The following is a 14688-nucleotide window of genomic DNA, read 5'->3' as shown; positions in this document are numbered from 1 at the left end:
GAATAATTTCTTCACTGAGGGGGTTGTGAACCATTGGAATTCTCTACCCCAGAGGGCTGTGGATGCTGAGCCATTGAACAGATCCAAAACAGAGATGGATAGATTTTTGGACACGAAGGAACTCAAGGGTTATGGAGACAGGTGGAGTCGAGGTCGAAGATCAGCAATGACCTGATCAAATTGGCGAAGCAGGCTCGAAGGACTGGATGGCCAACTCTTGCTCCTTTCGCTGATTTTGGTCCGCTGGAAAAGCAGAACTTGCCAGCTGTTTTAAAAGTTTTAGCCTGAACAGGGACTTAAACCTGGACCCTCAGATCACTAACCTAGTTTAACAGTCTGATGCTCTACCGACTGAGCTATCCAGGCTCGCTGTTGGGTTAGCTTCCATCATACAGATTCATGGTCGGACTCTGAATTATCCCTGTCGATGTCGAATTCGGGTGAGGATCCCTTTTATACAATTTTCAGCAACGTGTTGAGGAGAATCTTTGTTTCTGTTGAACATGATGTCAGAAACATGGACAGCGAACTTGTGATTTTGCAATTCTTCTCGTTTCAACAAAATGTCTTGTCATTCGTTAGCAGCAATAAAAAAAACGCTTCACCCAATGGCTCAAAAGCTAAACTTGTTCCACACGGGAGCTGGAAAAGGCCTCTCGACATTTCAGCCGATCAACAATTGAAAGCTGAATAATTTCACCCGTCACACCGTGACACCAGGCAACAGATTTGCCTCCCGAATTTTCCCTACACGACACTTCAAACCGATGAAAACCTGCTTCACGGAAAGAAGAATTGTGTTTTTGGTTCTTTAGATTTAAAGATGTCGTGCCGGCCGCTTTACCATTTCAGCTCTCGCCAATTGCCCTCTCTCCTCTTACAAACAAATAAACTCTCACCTGCTGTTGCAAGACGGTGGGCCAGAGGAGCCTCAGTGCCCACATGGGGACATGAAGAAGTCGATGCGTTATGGAACCGGTTGTACCTTGAACTCCAGTCAAAATGTTTAAAAGGTTCAACTACTTTCGATGGCGCTGGAGCTCACAACCCCAGCATTTCTCGAGCATATAATTATTGTGGAAATAACGCGCACTGACCGATTGCGCCACTGGAGCCGCGCACGGTCTGTGTCCCCAGTGCTCCCATCAAACAGCTTCATCCTCGGTCTCTCAATTATCGCTTCGTGATCTTTCCCACACAGAAGCCTCCAACCGAGAGGCGATTCGTTAAACATCCGCAGTGACATTTCAAAGCCGTGGCATCTGAAACAAAACCCCAGACGATAAGAACTTTTAATTATATTATTATTATCTTAAGGACAATTATTTTCATGCTACTTTAAGGATTTGGGGAAATTGGGAGCTGAAACTAAGAAACTCTCCCTGGGCTGTCGTTGATTGAAGAGATGGGAGTTATTTCATTTGAAAACCGAGACTCGGAACTTTCTGATGGAGAAGTGTGACAGAAGATTGTGGTTAGTGATAGTTACCGGGGAGATCCAGAGGAGAGGGAGAAAAGTCAAAGTCACAGCTGTGACAGCTCAAGTGCTCCGCTTATTTGTAATATTTAGAAAGTAATGTACAGTACAGGACAAACCAGTTTGGTCTCGGTTATCAAAAATAATAAAAGTCCCGGGTTCAAAGACGGATTTGTGAAGAGGGAACGGATTTAACCGCCAGACCGAAATCATTCCACATGAATCTGAAGTGTCTTGCGGAAAACGGCAGTGCGAACTGTTATGTTCGTGTCATGACTTGAAAGACCCTCCAATTACCGACAGTATCTTTGAACGAGTTGTGCAGCCAAACCGCGATAGAAGCCGCTTTGCATTCGTCAAACGTGTAAGTGACGATATTGGGGTTGATAAGGGGCGATTTCAATTATTTGAAATCTCACCATTTGACACGAAGATTGACCGCAGAATCGAGTTTTTCCTGTTAGTCCTGAATTGAAGGGAAAGGCGCAACAAGCAGGTCGGAGAAATGAAGAGCAGAAAATGTGGATGAAACTTGCACGAGTGAAAATCCCTGTATGTTGGAAGACTCAGTCCCCAGTGGTGGAGAGGATTGGGATTTCAAACTGTCTCACAGCTCACACACACACCACTGGCTCATTTAATCACCTTCAACAACTCGATTACATCAACACTTAATCTTCTATACACAAGGAAATACAAACCTTGTCCATGCAACCTGTTCGCATAATTTAAATATTTTAGCCCAGGTATCATTCTGGTCAATTCTGGTGAATCTGCACTGCACCCCCGCCAAAGCCAATATATCCTCCCTCAGGCGTGGTGTCCAGAACTGAATGCAGTACTCGAAATGTGGTCTCAGCAGAGTTTATTTAACTGTAACATTTTTTTTATTCGTTCATGGGATGTGGGCGTCGCTGGCAAGGCCAGCATTTATTGCCCATCCCTAATCGCCCTTGAGAAGGTGGTGGTGAGCCGCCTTCTTGAACCGCTGCAGTCCGTGTGGTGAAGGTTATCCCACAGTGCTGTTAGGAAGGGAGTTCCAGGCTTTTGACCCCGAGACGATGAAGGAACGGCGATATATTTCCAAGTCGCGATGATGTGTGACTTGGAGGGGGACGTGCAGGTGGTATTGTTCCCATGTACCTGCTGCCCTTGTCCTTTTAGGTTGGAGAGGTCGCGGGTTTGGGAGGTGCTGTCGAAGAAGCCTTGGCGAGTTGCTGCAGTGCATCCTGTGGATGGTACACACTGCAGCCACAGTGCGCCGGTGGTGAAGGGAGTGAATGTTTAGGGTGGTGGATGGGGTGCCACTCAACCGGGCTGCTTTGTCCTGGGTGGTGTCGAGCTTCTTGAGTGTTGTTGGAGCTGCACTCATCCAGGCAAGTGGAGAGTATTCCATCACACAACTGACTTGTGCCTTGTAGATGGCTTTGGTGAGTGAGGAGATCATTCACTCGCCGCAGAATACCCAGCCTCTGACCTGCTCTTGTAGCCACAGTATTTATGTGGATGGTCCAGTTAAGTTTCTGGTCAATGGTGATCCCCAGAATGTTGATTGTGTTGGATTCGGCGATGGTAATGCCGTTGAATGTCAAGGGGAGGTCGTTAGACTCTCTCTTGTTGGATATGGTCATTGCCTGGCACTTGTCTGGCGCGAATGTTACTTGCCACTTATCAGCCCAAGCCTGCATATTGTTCAAGTCTTGCTGCATGCAGGCACGGACTGCTTCATTATCTGAGGGGTTGCGAATGGAACTGAACACTGTGCAAACATCAGCGAACATCCCCATTTCTGACCTTATGATTGAGGGAAGGTCATTGATGAAGCAGCTGAAGATGGTTGAGCCCAGGACACTGCCCTGAGGAACTCCTGCAGCAATGTCCTTGGGCTGAGATTATTGGCCTCCAACAACCGCCACCATCTTCCTTTGTGCTAAGTATGACTCCAGCCACTGGAGAGTTTTCCCCCTAATTCCCATTTATTTCAATTTTACTTGGGCTCCTTGATGCCACACTCGGTCAAATGCTAGCTTGATGTCAAAGACAGTCACTCTCACCTCACCTCTGGAATTCAGCTCTTTTGTCCATGTTTGCTCCAAGGTTGTAATGTGGTCTGGAGCCGAGTGGTCCTGGCGGAACCCAAACTGAGCATCAGTGAGCAGGTTATTGGTGAGTAAGTGCCACTTGATAGCGCTGTCGATTACATCTTCCATCACTTTGCTGATGATTGAGAGTAGGCTGATGGGGCGGTAATTGGCCGGATTGGATTTGTCCTGCTTTTTGTGGACAGGACATACCTGGGCAATTTTCCAATTTGTCGGGTAGGTGCCAGTGTTGTAGCTGTACTGGAACAGTTGGGCTAGAGGCGCGGCTAGTTCTGGAGCACAAGTCTTCAGCACTACAGCCGGGATGTTGTCGGGGCCCACAGCCTTTGCTGTATCCAGTGCATTCAGCCGTTTCTTGATATCACGTGGAGTGAATCGAATTGGCTGAAAACTGGCTTCTGTGATGGTGGAGATATCGGGAGGAGGCCGAGATGGATCATCCACTCGGCACTTCTGGCTGAAGATGGTTGCAAACGCTTCAGCCTTGTCTTTTGCACTCCCGTGCTGAACTCCACCATCATTGAGGATGGGATTGTTTACAGTCCCGTTAGTTGTTTAATTGTCCACCACCATTCACGACTGGATGTGGCAGGACTGCACAACTTGGATCTGTTCCATTGTTTGTGGAATCGTTTAGCTCTGTCTATATCATGTTGCTTCTGCTGTTCAGCATGCATATAACTTCCACCCTTTGTATTCCAGCTCCCTTGAGATAAAGGCCCACATTCCATTAGCCTTTTGAATTACTTTTGTACCTGTCCACTGATATTTAGTGATTGCTGTACTTGGACCCCGAAATATCTCTGCTTCCCCACAGTTGCTTGCTTCTCTCCATTTAGAAAATGCTCTTACTGATCTTGCTTAGGTCCAAAGTGAATGACCTCACACTTTCCCATATTGAAAGTTTGAACACGCTGGGGGTCTTATCTGTAGAAACGAGAAGGCTGAGGGTGACCTGATATAGTACTTTAAGATTATGCAAGATTTTGATAGGTCAGATGTAGATAAAGTGTATGTACTTTGGGGGTAGGGACTCCAAAACCTGGGGCTAATAATATAAGATAGTGTTTAATAAATGCAATATAACATTGAAGAGAGCCATATTTACGCAGAGAGTCGTTAGAATGCAACTCGCTACCACAAGTTGTAGCTAAGGCGAAAAGCATGGATGCATTTACGGGGAAGCTAAGTAAACACATGGAGGAGAAAGAACTATTCGGGTTTGCTCATAGGGTTAGATATAGAGGAGTTGGAGGAGGCTCGTCTGCAGCATGAACACCGGCATAGTCTAGTTGGGCCGAATTGTCTGTTTCTGTGATGTACATTTTATGTCATTCTATGTAATCTCCATCTGACACAGTTTTACCAACTCACTCAATCTATCAATTTCGCTTTGTAACTTCATGCTGCCATCTACACTACTCACTGTGCCACCTAACTTGGTGTCGTCGACAAACTTGGATATATGGCTCTCTATTTCTTCATTTGCCTCATTTATACATATAGTAAAAAGCTGATGCCCCGGTACAGATCCCTGGGGGACACAACTAATCACAGCCTGTCAATTTGAGCACAGATTCATTATCCCTACTCTCTGTCTCCTACCTCCCAACCAACTCTCTACCCATGTCAATAGGTTACTTTAATTTCCATGCGCTCTCATTGTTTTTAACACTCTCTTATGTGGTACCTTATCGAATGCCTCTTGAAGTCAATGTACATATAACACCCATCGACACTCCATTATCTACCACGTTATTTACATCTTCAAAATGTTCAGCTTGTTTCGTTGGACTTGACTTACCCTTCACAAATCCATGCTGGCTCACTCTGATCAATTCATATTTATCCAAGTGCTCAGTCATTCTTTCCCTCATAACAGATACGGGTAACTTCCCCACAACAGGCATCAGACTAATAGGTTTATAATTTCCTACTTTATCTCTCCTCCCCTTCCTAAATAATGGAATGACATTGGCATTTTTTCAATCCATGGAACAAATCCTGAATCATGACACTATGAAAGATCATGACCAAAGCTTGTAAAATTTCCTCACTTACTCCTATTAATCCCCTGGGGTGGTAACCATCAGATCCTGGAGATTTGTCTATCATCAGTCTCATTATTTTCTTCATTACCATTATTTTACTTACACTGAATCGCTTTGATTTATTTCCAGTTTTCCTCGTGTCTCTGGTATATTATCCTCATCCTTTTCGAGTATTTAGCTGGTCTGCCATTTCCTGATTTTCAATTACAATATCATCGCCATTTGTCTTTAAGGGTCCCACATTACTCTTAGTCACCCTTCTTTCTCTTAATACACGTGTAAAAACCTTGAGACTTGTCCTTAATTTCCCTCACAAGTTTTTCTGATTTTTTTAGTTTCAGCATCACAATAAACAACACTTCGCTTATTAGTTTTTCAGTGTCCGAGCGAGAATTGTCTGATCCTTTTTTTAATGTAATGTAACAAACAAACACAAGCACAAATATTCATCCGTGCATCAACGCACTGATGGACACACAAAGATAAACACAGCCAGAAACGCAATCAGTATCTGGATTCACAGGAAAATGGGCAAGCGAAATAGACAAAGATAAAACAGTCTGAACCCCCAACAGAATGTGCCGTGGAGGTGAAAAGGATCTCAACTCCCTGCTTCTTTTCTGTACTGATAAATATAGACAAAAATCTCATCTCCGTGCTTTTTTCAGATAATGAATGTCTTAATGCTGAAGAGATCACTGATCCAAGCCAATTATCCCCAGTCGCACTTTCCTTCCAATCTTGCACGTGTTTGAAATTGTGCATTTTTTCACATTGGGATTCAATTTGAAGGAAACGATACTGTGATCAGCAAGTGTTGTGAAGGAGATGGAGCACAAGAAGATAGATAAAAGGCCAATGATAACAGTGACTGTTCGGACACTGTGAGCTACAGTTAAAGGTCAGCAACATTTAAAGTGTTAGGTAGTAGAACTTTTCCAAATCTTGACACAAATGGCAAGAAAACTTAACGCAGACTTTGATCAATGTCACAACTTTCAAATAGCAGACATTTTATACGAAGCAAGAAAGATTTACAAGGATGTTGCCTGCAATGTCGAATTTTAGCTAAGAGGAAAGATTGGATAGGCTGGAGTTGTTTTCTTTGTAACTGAGGAGGCTAAAGGCAGATTTAATTAACGTGTACAAAATTATGAGGCGCCTGAACAGAGAGGTTAATAATCAGGGATATAGATTTAAAGTGATTGGTAGAAGTGGGGAGCTGAGGAGAAATTCTTTCACCCAAGGGTTGTGGGATCTGGAACACACTGCCTGAAAGGGTGGTAGAGGCGGACACCCTCATCGCATTTAAAGAGCACGTGGGTATATACTCAAAGTGCCATAACATACAAGGTTACAGACCAAGAGCTGGAAAGTGGGATTAAGCTGGATAGCTCTTTTTCGGCAGGAACAGACACGACGGGCCGAATGGCCTCTTTCTGTGCCGTAAATTTATTTGATTCTATGATTCTAATTAACAGTAAACATGGTAGTTTAGGGGTCATGAGAACGTTACTAAGAACAGTAACTGCTGGGAACCAAGCAATGTGTCCTTGTAAACCACAGATTAGGGAAGTTCCAGCTCCAGTGACAAAGATGGATCACAACAGGGTATAAAAGTGAGGGGATACTGATGTAAGGGGCAGTCGGGACTGGAGACACCGGAGATCAAGCTCAGGGCGCCTGAGGTTCTATCCAGAGGGATCATCTCGTGTACACGGGGGACTTGTATGTTTACTCTGGTGCGGTAGAGGAAAGAGAATTTGCTCATATATTTCTTAATAACGTGTTAAAGTTGCGGACGCTCAGACTTGTTAATTAACAAGACAATGCATTAGTTAGAATCTTCCACCCCTAAGTCTCTCTGCTCCTCTACTTTAAAACTTTGACCATTTAGTTTACATTTCATCTCATTTTTCTTCCTCTCAAAATGTATCACGTCACATTTCTCTCCATTAAACTTCACCTGCCTGTTTCCGAACCTGTGGACGTCACAATGACGTCACTGACTCCTCTTCACAGTTCCCCACGCTGCCAATTTTGGCGTCATCTAGAGATTTTCACCTTGTGTCCCACATACCCAAGTTCAGATCATTCTCTGTATTGAGAAGAGCAATGGTCCCAACACTGACCCTGGGGGACACCACTGTTTACATCTGTCCTGTCTGAAGAACATCCATTAACCACTACTCTCTGTTTTCTGCCCTTCACACAACTTCCTATCCATCCTGCCCCATTCATTTTAATACCGTGAGTATTAATTTTATCAACAAGCCTCCTGTCCGGCATCTTATCAAACACCTTTTCACAATCCATCTACACAACCTCCGCTACATTCCCTTTATCAGTAGACTTGAGATATCTCAAATAATCCATGTTAGTTGTTCTTAATTAATGTGTTTTTCCAACAAATGTTGAAATGTTTGTTCCACCTCATCTGGTTTCATCTTTTTCAAGCCACAACAGAAAGGTCGAGTTTTCTCCTGGAGCTTAAGATAAATTAATTTTTTAAAATGATGCCTCAGACAATGGGGACATCTGGGCTTCGACCCGCCCATTCGGTGCCGCAACTCCCGCCCCTCACACACTCCGAATGGTCGGAGGACCAACTGTCCGCTCATCCCTCCAGTCAATTTACCATAAGACCATAAGACCATAGAGATAGGAGCAGAAGTGGGCCATTCGGCCCCTCGAGCCTGCTCTGCCATTTAATGAGATTATGGCTGATCTGATTTTTACCTCAACTCCACTTTTCTGCCCTTTCCCCATATCCTTTAACTCCCTTGCTGATCAAAAATTTGTGTAACTCAGCCTTGAATGTATTCAATGACTCAGCCTCCACAGCTTTTTGTGATAACGAATTCCAAAGATTCACGACCCTCTTGGAGAAGAAATTCCACCTCATTTCCATCTTAAACGGGCGACCCCTTATTCTGAGACTATGCCCCTAGTTTTAGAGCCCCCATGAGGGGTAACATCATCTCAGTATCTACCCTGTCGAGTCCCATCAGATCCTTGCATGATTCAATAAGATCTCCTCTCATTCTTCTAAACTCCAATGCGTATCGACCCAACCTGTTCAATCTTTCCTCATAAGACAATCCTTCCATAACCGTTATCAACCGAGTGAACCTTCTCTGTACCGCCTCCAATGCAAGTATGTCCTTCCATTAATAAGGTCACCAGAACTGTACGCAGTACTCCAGATGTGGTCTCACCAGCACCCTGTACAGTTGCAGCATGACTTCCCTGCTATTATACTCCATCCCCTTAGAAATAAAGTCCAATATTCTGTTTGCCTTCCGGATTACCTGCTGCACCTGTATGTTATAGAATCATAGAATCATAGAAGTTTACAACATGGAAACAGGCCCTTCGGCCCAACATGTCCATGTCGCCCAGTTTATACCACTAAGCTAGTCCCAATTGCCTGCACATGGCCCATATCCCTCGATACCCATCTTACACATGTAACTGTCCAAATGCTTTTTAAAAGACAAAATTGTACCCGCCTCTACGACTGCCTCTGGCAGCTCGTTCCAGACACTCACCACCCTTTGAGTGAAAAAATTGCCCCTCTGGACCCTTTTGTATCTTTCCCATCTCACCTTAAATCTATGCCCCCTCGTTATAGACTCCCCTACCTTTGGGAAAAGATTTTGACTATCTACCTTATCTATGCCCCTCATTATTTTATAGACTTCTATAAGATCACCCCGAAACCTCCTACTCTCCAGGGAAAAAAGTCTCAGTCTATTCAACCTCTCCCTATAAGTCAAACCATCAAGTCCCGGTTGCATCCTAGTAAATCTTTTCTGCACTCTTTCGAGTTTAATAATATCCTTTCTATAATAGGGTGACCAGAACTGTACACAGTATTCCAAGTGTGGCCTTACTAATGTCTTGTACAACTTCAACAAGACATCCCAACTCCTGTATTCAATGTTCTGACCAATGAAACCAAGCATGCTGAATGCCTTCTTCACCACCCTATCCACCTGTGACTCCACTTTCAAGGAGCTATGAACCTGTAATCCTAGATCTCTTTGTTCTATAACTCTCCCCAACGCCCAACCATTAACGGAGTAGGTCCTGGCCCGATTCGATCTACCAAAATGCATCACCTCACATTTATCTAAATTAAACTCCATCTGCCATTCATCGGCCCACTGGCCCAATTTATCAAGATCCCGTTTCAATCCTAGATAACCTTCTTCACTGTCCACAATGCCACCAATCTTGGTGTCATCTGCAAACTTACTAACCATGCCTCCTAAATTCTCATCCAAATCATTAATATAAATAACAAATAACAGCGGACCCAGCACCGATCCCTGAGGCACACCGCTGGTCACAGGCCTCCAGTTTGAAAAACCACCATCTGTCTTCTGTCGTCAATCCAATTTTGTATCCAATTGGCTACCTCACCTTGGATCCCGTGAGATTTAACCTTATGTAACAACCTACCATGCAGTACCTTGTCAAAGGCTTTGCTAAAGTCCATGTATACCACGTCTACTGCACAGCCCTCATCTATCTTCTTGGTTACCCCTTCAAACAACTCAATCAAATTCGTGAGACATGATTTTCCTCTCACAAAACCATTCTGACTGTTCCTAATCACTCCCTGCCTCTCCAAATGCCTGTAGATCCTGTCTCTCAGAATACCCTCTAACAACTTACCCACTACAGATGTCAGGCTCACCGGTCTGTAGTTCCCAGGCTTTTCCCTGCCGCCCTTCTTAAACAAAGGCACAACATTTGCTACCCTCCAATCTTCAGGTACCTGACCTGTAGCTGTCGATGATTCAAATATCTCTGCTAGGGGACCTGCAATTTCCTCCCTAACCTCCCATAACGTCCTGGGATACATTTCATCAGGTCCCGGAGATTTATCTGCCTTGATGCGCGTTAACACTTCCAGCACCTCCCTCTCTGTAATATGTACACTCCTCCAGACATCACTATTTATTTCCCAAAGTTCCCTAACATCCATGCCTTTCTCAACCGTAAATATCGATGTGGATCTCACCCATCTCTTGTGGTTCCGCACATAGATGACCTTGTTGATCCTTAAGAGGCCCTACTCTCTCCCTAGTTACTCTTTTGCCCCTTATGTATTTGTAGAAGCTCTTTGGATTCTCCTTTGCCTTATCTGCCAAAGCAATCTCATGTCCCCTTTTTGCCCTCCTGATTTCTCTCTTAACTCTACTCCAGCAATCTCTATACTCTTCAAGGGATCCACTTGATCCCAGCTGCCTATGCATGTCATATGCCTCCTTCTTATTTTTGATTAGGGCCTCAATCTCCCGAGTCATCCAAGGTTCCCTACTTCTACCAGCCTTGCCCTTCACTTTATAAGGAATGTGCTTACCCTGAACCCTGGTTAACACACTTTTGAAGGCCTCCCACTTACCAGACGTCCCTTTGCCTGCCAACAGACTCTCCCAATCAACTTCTGAAAGTTCCTGTCTAATACCATCAAAATTGGCCTTTCCCCAATTTAGAATTTTAACTTTTGGGCCAGACCTATCATTCTCCATAGCTATCTTAAAACTAATGGAATTATGATCACTGGTCCCAAAGTGATCCCTCACTAACACTTCTGTCACCTGCCCGTCCTTATTTCCCAAGAGTAGGTCAAGTATTGCCCCCTCTCTAGTCGGGCCATCCACATACTGAATGAGAAATTCCTCCTGAATACACTCAAGAAATTTCTCTCCATCCAAGCCCCTAATGCTATGGCTGTCCCAGTCAATGTTGGGAAAGTTAAAGCCCCGACTTCTGTTGACTTCTGTGTTTCATGTATGAGGACACCCAGATCCCTATGTTCCACAGCATTTTGTGGTATTTCTCCATTCAAATAATATTTTGCTTTGTTATTTTTCCTTCCAATGTGAATGACTTCATATTTCGCACATCAGATTCCATCTGCCAAATTTTGCCCATTCGCTTAACCAGTCAACATCCCTTTGCTGACACTTTGTGTCCTCATCGCAAGTTGCTTTTCCACCTATCTTTGTATCATCAGCTAATTTGGCCACAAGACACTCTGTTCCTTCATCAAAGTTGTTGATATATTTTGGAAATATTTGAGGCCGCCAGCATTGATCCCTGCGGCACCCCACGAGTTGCAGGAAATTCCAATAAATTTCCGCTCCTCCTATTGGTCCGGAACTCTCCTTAATCACCAGGACGGGGTTAATGGTGAGACTGGCCGTCCTGCGGTGCAGTTGGAAAATAAACATTAATTGAACCCGTCAGTTGCAACATTTAACAAAACAAAATTAATAAAAGTTACCGACAAAATATTTTCTGGAGTTCAGCAAAGTGGGGCAGGTGGGGCATCTACGCTGTGTGTTTTTGTCGGTTTAAATGGCACGAAGGGCTGGGGTTTCAGTTTATTTTGTTATCCTTGGTCCAAACGCGCTCTCTCTGCTTCCAATGTCTGTGCTTTTCGGCCAGATAATAAGATAATCAATGGCGGATGCATCACCCAGCATGCAGCGCGGGACAGATTGTGCCCTATCTGAATCAGTGGAGCACATTGCGCAGGCGCAGTAGTGACTCATTATCGGGCAGTGTGTCCTGAGCATGCGCGGTCAGTCGAGGCTGCGGGAGGAGCGCGTTCGGTGCAGGTGAGAGGATCGGAGCAAGAGGATCAATAAACCCCGGGGCCCGGGTCCGGGCTCAGGCCCAGGCTCAGGCTTCACAAACCCCGAGTGCGGCCCCAGACCCGAATATAAAACAGTGAACATTATCCCCCCCTCACTACCCGCCGGTTTCCGGTTTCTCCCGTTTCGCTCCGGACCAACTCTCAACAAAAGGCCGTGGCCCCGCGCATGCGCGGTGTAAACTGGGACTTCTCAGGGAGCGTCTGTAAATGAAGGAGAACTGGAGACCAGTCAGGGAGAGTCAGGAAATGAAGGAGAAACGGTGATCGGTCAGGGAGAGTCAGTAAATGAAGGAGAAATGGTGATCGGTCAGGGAACATCTGTAAATGGAGACCGGGCAGGAAGCGTCTGTAAATGAAGGAGAAATGGTAATCATTCAGGGAGTGTCTGTAAATGGAGGAAAATGGTAATTGGTCAGGGAACGTCTGTATATGAAAGAGAATTGGTGATCGGTCAGGGAGCGTCTGTAAAAGACGTTGAAATTGTGATAGGTCAGGGAGCATTTGTAAATGAAGTTGAAATTGTGATCGGTCAGGGAGCGTCTGTAAATGAAGGAGAAATGGTGATCGGTCAGGGAACGTCTGTAAATGGAGGAGAAATGGTGATCGGTCAGGGAGTTTCTGTAAACGAAGGAGAAATGGTGATCGGTCAGTGAACGTCTGTGAATGATGAAGAAATGGTGATCGGTCTGGGAGCATCTGTAAATGAAGGGAAAATGATGGTCAGTAAGGGAGTGTTTGAAAATGAAGGAGAAATGATGATTGGTCAGGGAGCATCTGCAACTGAAGCAGAAATGATGATTGGTCAGGGAACGGCTGAAAAGGAAGGGTGATTGATCAGAGAGCATCTGTAAATGAAGTGGAAATGATGATCGTTCAAAGAGCGTCTGCAACTGATGGAGAAATGGTGATCAGTCAGGGAGCGTCTGTAAATGAAGGACGAATAGTGATCTCGACACCTTTAGTCATCCAGGGAGCTTCAGCTTTGGATGCCGTTCCTTTCCTTCTCATGGGAATCTGTCTTGTCTGTACCCAAAGCTGCTCCTCCTTGAAGGCCTCCCATTGTTCAATTACTGTTTTGTTGCCAATTTTTGATTCCAATCCACCTGGACAAGATCCCTTTTTAACTCACTGGAATTAACCCTCCTCCAGTTAAGAATTTTCACATTTGACTGACCCCTGTCCTTTTCCATAACTATTCTAAACCTAATGAGATTATGATCACTGCTGCCCCACTGAAACATGCTCCACCTGCCCCACTTCATTCTCCACACCTGTACTCACATTCACTCTCTCACACTCTCTCACATTCATTCTCTCTCACACTCACATTCAATCTCTCACACTCACTATCTGACATTCACTCTCTCACATTCACTGTGTCACATTCACTCTCACGCTCTCTCACCCTCTCACTCATGGTTTAGGGTCACTGAAAGATGATGTGATGGGTTTGGATTTCAGCACAGGGAGGAGGGAGAGTGTGTGGGACGGAGATTTACATCTTTGGGGTGCAAGAGAGAATGTTCCATAGAAACTAGAATTGCCTGTTCTGAATTTCTATCCTGTACTTACAGTGATAACTTTTACAAACTTCTTTTACAGGGTATTGGAAGGGGAGGATTTGCAGAGGGAAATTCAAACCAAAAATCACGTCAAATCTGACAGAGTCATTTGATTCATCAGGACCTGAATATCATCGGCCTTTGAATGTGGAAGGAGAAATGTTTGTCTGTTCTGTCTGTGGGAGAAGATTTGAAACATCAGTGTGAGTGGAAAAGCACCAAGACACACACACCCGAGTGAGAGTGTTCCAGTGCACTGACTGTGGAAAGAGCTTTAACCAGTTACACAGCCTGAAAAATACATCAGACCATTCACAGCGGGGAGAAACCGTACATGTGTTCTGTGTGTGAACGAGGCTTCAACTGATCGTCCAACCTGGAGAGACACAAGGACACCCGCACCACGGAGAAACCGTGGAAATGTGGGGACTGTGGGAAGGGATTCAATTACCCGTCACAGCTGGAAACTCATCGACGCAGTCACACTGGGGAGAGGCCGTTCACCTGCTCCGTGTGTGGGAAGAGATTCACTCAGTCATCCACCCTGCTGACTCACCAACTTGTTCACTCCGATGAGAGACCTTTTAAATGGTCTCACTGTGAGAAGAGCTTTAAAAGCAGAAATGAACCGCTGAGACACCAACGCTGTGAAACTGGGGAGAGGCCGTTCATCTGCTCCGTGTGTAAGAAGAGATTCACTCTGTCATCGCACCTTTTGTCACACCAGCGAGTTCACACTGGGGAGAGGGCATTCTCCTGCTCTTTGTGTGGGAAGAGATTCACTCAGTCATCCAACCTGCTGAGACACCAGCGAGTTCAC

General features: G+C 44.9%; 1 non-coding gene across 1 annotated transcript; it reads right to left on the bottom strand.

The window, feature by feature from the left end:
* Positions 1-281: 281 nt before the first annotated feature.
* trnan-guu (transfer RNA asparagine (anticodon GUU)) lies at positions 282-366 on the bottom strand. The gene is given in 2 exon segments: positions 282-316; positions 330-366. It is a non-coding gene; the product is annotated as a tRNA-Asn (tRNA).
* Between the last annotated feature and the right edge of the window lie 14322 nt (positions 367-14688).

This window comes from Heptranchias perlo, chromosome 20, assembly GCF_035084215.1.
Source record: "Heptranchias perlo isolate sHepPer1 chromosome 20, sHepPer1.hap1, whole genome shotgun sequence".
Classification (NCBI taxonomy): Eukaryota; Metazoa; Chordata; class Chondrichthyes; order Hexanchiformes; family Hexanchidae; genus Heptranchias; species Heptranchias perlo.
This window is presented reverse-complemented; position numbering and strand designations above follow the sequence as displayed.